General features: G+C 43.5%; 1 protein-coding gene across 1 annotated transcript in view; it reads right to left on the minus strand.

Moving 5' to 3' along the window:
• NDUFA9 (NADH dehydrogenase (ubiquinone) 1 alpha subcomplex, 9, 39kDa) overlaps positions 1–4,505 on the minus strand; it is a 37,446-nt gene that overhangs the window by 18,030 nt on the left and 14,911 nt on the right. The window lies entirely within an intron of this gene.

Genomic DNA, 4,505 nt, shown 5'->3' on the forward strand with positions numbered 1-4,505 from the left:
GAAAACACTATGATAATTACTCAAAAAAGTAAAAATAGAATTACCATATGATCCAGATTTCCACTTCTCAGTACATACCCAAAAGAACCAACAGTGAAGTCTCAAAGAGATATTTGTATATCCAATGTTCATAGCAGCATTATTCACAATAGCCAAAAGGAGGAAGCAACCCAAGAGTCCATCATCAGATGAATGAATAAACAAAATGTGATATATACACACAATCAACGAAATATTAGCCTTAAAAAGGAAGTAAATTCTGACACATGCTATAACATGGAAGAAAATTGAGGACATTATACTAAGTGAAAAAAGCTAGTCAGCAACGAAATATTAGCCTTAAAAAGGAAGTAAATTCTGACACATGCTATAACATGGAAGAAACTTGAGGACATTATACTAAGTGAAAAAAGCTAGTCATTGGGCCGGCCCTGTGGCTCACTCGGGAGAGTGCGGTGCTGATAACACCAAGGCCACGGGTTCGGATCCTATATAGGGATGGCCGGTTAGCTCAGTGGCTGAGCGTGGTGCTGACAACACCAAGTCAAGGGTTAAGATCCCCTTACCGGTCATCTTAAAAAAAAAAAAAAAAAGCTAGTCACAAAAAGACAAATACCATATGGTCCCACTTATGTGAGGTACCTGGAATAGTCAAATTTATAGAAGCAGAAAAGTCAAACGGTAGTTGCCAAGGGCTATGGGGAGGAGAGAATGAGGAGGTGTTGTTCAACAGTAATAGAATTTCAATTTTGCAGGATGAAAAAGTTCTAGAGATTGAATGTGAAGTATACCCACTGTTGTTGCACAATAATGTGAATCTACTTAATACTGCTGAGCTGTGCCTTAGAAATGTTTAAGATGGTGTCTTAGTCTTAAGCCCCAAAAGTCTTAATTCATTCCAGCATCAACTCTAAAGTCCAAAGTCTCATCCAAATAACATCTAAATCAGGCATGGATGAGACTCAAGGTCACCCAGTGGCAAAATTCCTTTCCAGCCATGAACCTGTGGAACCAGACAAGTTATGTACTTCCAAAATATGAAGGTGGGACAGGTGTAGGATAGACATTCCCATTACATAAGAAAGGGGTGACCAATCCTAAGAAGTCTAAAACCTAGCAAGGTAAATTCTGTTAGGAAAGAACAGAATCAAGAACAAGGATCAAGATTAATTCTCTTTGCCTAGATGTCCTGCCTTCTGGACCCACTGAGATGGCAGTCTTACTTTCAGGACCCATTGCAGCAGTAGTCCTACCTTTAGCACCCACAGGGCCAGCAATTCCACCCCAGTGGCTCTGTTGGGTAGGGGTCACACACCAAAGGTTCCAGGAAACCCTGTTCTGAAGGCTCCAGGCAGCCCCATCTCCAAGATTCTGGGTGGCACCACCCCCAAGGCCTCTAGCAGAAGCCATCTGGTCTGTTGAAACTGAGACAATGTCCCCATCCTTTGAAACCAAGGAGGCAGATCCAAACTTCTCTGAGCTGCCTTTGGGGTCACTCTTCCGTATTCTTGAAGCATAGCTTATGGGCACACCTGAAAAATCGTATTGTCTTGTCTGACAGCCTTCCTTCATTCTGTCCTGATCTCTACCCCCTCTGGTGCAAACTGGTGTTGTCTTTGCTGATATCACCCCATGTCTCTTCCTTGCTTCTGTTTAGATGCCTGGTTAGTCCATAAGTCACATCCATAATGTCTTTATGAAATGCTGTTCAGCCACCCTTTGGGTTCTCTTCAAAATAAACTTTATCACTTTTTGCAATATGCACAGGCTGAGAATTTTTCAAATCTTCAGGTTCTGGGTCCTTTTTGCTAAACTATTCCTTCTTCAATTCATCTCTGTCCTTTAGCATTTTACTATAAGCAGTCAGGAAGAATCATGGAGCTCCTTCAACATTTTGCTTGGAAATCTCCTCAGGTAATAACCAACTTCACTGCTTATAAGTTCTACCTTCCACAAAACACTAGAACACAGTTCAGCAAAGTTCTTTGCCAGTTCCTCTAGTTTCCAATAACATGTTCCTCATTTTCATCTGAGACCTTAAAAAATTGCCCTTAACATCCATATTTCTGACATGCACCTCAAAATTCTTCTAGCCTCTACCCATTACCCAGTTCTAAAGGCAATTGTATATTTTTAAGTATTTGTTACAGCAGCACTACACTTCTCAGTACCAAAATCTGTATGAGTCTGCTCAGGCTGCCATAACAAAATGCCATAGATTAGGTGGCTTAAACAGCAGGAATTTATTTTCTCATAGCTCTGGAGGCTGGGAAGTCCAAGATCAAAGTGCCAGCCAATTTGGGTCCTGGTGAGGGCCCTCTTCCTGATTTGTGAACAGCCAGCTTCTTGCTGTCCTCTCCTACAGACTTTCTTCAGTGTGTGCATGCAAGGAGAGGGAGAGAGGGAGGGAGAGAGAGACAGAGAGAGAAGGAGAGATACCTTTCTCTCTTTCTCTTCTTGCAGGGCCACCAGCTCTATGGAACCAGGACCTCACCCTTATGACCTCATTTAACCTTAATTACCTCCCAAAAGCCCTATCTTCAAATTAAGTCATGTTTGGGATTAAGGATTCAACGAATTTGGGGGGACACAATTCAGTCCATAGCAGATGAAAAATTTTATATGATGTACATTTTACCATACTTTTTTTTTTTTTTTCCTTTTTGTCTTTTTTTGTGACCGGCAATGGATCACAACCCTCAGTGTTGCGCCCGTACCAGACCGGGACCGGCAACGGGATCGCAACCCTCGGTGTTGCTCCCGCACCGCGCTCAGCCAGTGAGCGGCGGCCGGTCTGTATGTGGGATACGAACCCTCGGCGGGAACGCCGCCGCGCTCCCAAGCGGCGCACTGTAGCAGTGCACCACCGGGCCGGCCCTTACCATAGTTTTTTTTAAAAAGTTGTAATTAATACAGAATGTAAGTGGATGCAGGCAACAGGGTGAAAAACACATGATAAAGGGCCGGCCCGGTGGCGCACTGCTACAGTGCGGCGCTCCCACCGAGGGTTCGGATCCCACATACAGACCGGCCGCTCACTGGCTGAGCGAGGTGTGGGCGCAACACCGAGGGTTGCGATCCCGTTGCCGGTCCGGTCCGGTAAGGGCGTGACACTGAGGGTTGCGATCTGTTGCCAGTCATGAAAAAAGACAAAAAGGAAAAAAAAAAAAAACACATGATAAAAACATCAGAGTTGAATAAACAAACTGTTGTACATCCATACAATGGAACATTATTCAGCTACACAAAGAAATGAGCTATCAAACCACAAAAGACAAGGAGGAACCTGAAATGTATACTGCTAAACGAAAGAAGTCAACCTGAAAACGCTACATACTGTATGATTCCAATTACATGACATCTAGAAAAGGCAAAACTAGGATGACAGTAAAAAGATCCACAGTTGGGCCGGCCCGGTGGCGCACTCGGTAGAGTGCGGCGTTCCCGCCGAGGGCTCGGATCCCATATAGAGACTGGTCCGCTCACTGGTTGAGCGCGGTGCGGGTGCGACACCGAGGGTTGCGATCCCATTGCCGGTCGCGGTACAGGCGCGACACCGAGGGTTGCAATCCCGTTACCGGTCACGAAAAAAGACAAAAAAGGAGAAAAAAAAAAAAGATCCACGGTTGCTAGGGGTTCGGGGCGGGGGTAGGAGGATAGGGATAAATAGGTAGAACACAGGGTGTTTTAGGGCAGTGAAATTATTCTGATGGATATTATTCTAGCTTCTTACCAAGGTTACAAAGCTAGTTAGGCCAAGATTTAAACTCAAGTCTCTGGTTCCAAAATTCAAACTTTTTTCATTGATCTAAGTAGCTTCTTTTTGCTTGACCTTAGTGTTAGAACATCATGCTCTATCTGTTTGAGCCAACTGGGCAGCCCTAAGTTGCTTTTTTGATACTGAGTAACAAAGACCATGAGAAGGACCACACTAACTATGAAAACAACCTTAGGGAAGAAAAAGGCAATTGCAGAAGAAAAAACACAGTAGTTCCCCCTTATCTGCAGGAAATACGTTTTAAGACCCCAGCAGATGCCTGAAACCACAGCTAGTACCAAGCCCAATACACTAGGATGAAGCATCGGTGAAACCTTTCCATAAACAAGATGGTTGTCACCATCGCTTCCTGATTATGTTGCCAGAACATGGGCAGATACCTTCTGTTTTTGATTTTGAGAGTGCATGTGTTCTTGCTCTGTACACTAAACATGGCTTGATCATATGCCCTACAGCCTTGCCACATAGTACCAGAGTTAATCCATTATTCCATGTTTTATGCCCTGATGCCTCCTTCACACTTTTATAAGTCAGTAATGTACTTTCCTTGCCTAAACATTATTCTCAATCTCTAAAAACTTCAATGATGATAGCACAGCAAAACTTCAGAAACAAACTCAGTATCTGCTACTTGAGAAATGGGTAAATTTAAATGTTTTTTTTTGTTTTTTTTTTGTTTTTTTCCTTTTTGTCTTTTTCCGTGTCCGGCAACGGATCGCAACCCTCA

This window comes from Galeopterus variegatus, unplaced genomic scaffold, assembly GCF_000696425.1.
Source record: "Galeopterus variegatus unplaced genomic scaffold, G_variegatus-3.0.2 Scaffold1379, whole genome shotgun sequence".
In the NCBI taxonomy this organism is placed as follows: domain Eukaryota; kingdom Metazoa; phylum Chordata; class Mammalia; order Dermoptera; family Cynocephalidae; genus Galeopterus; species Galeopterus variegatus.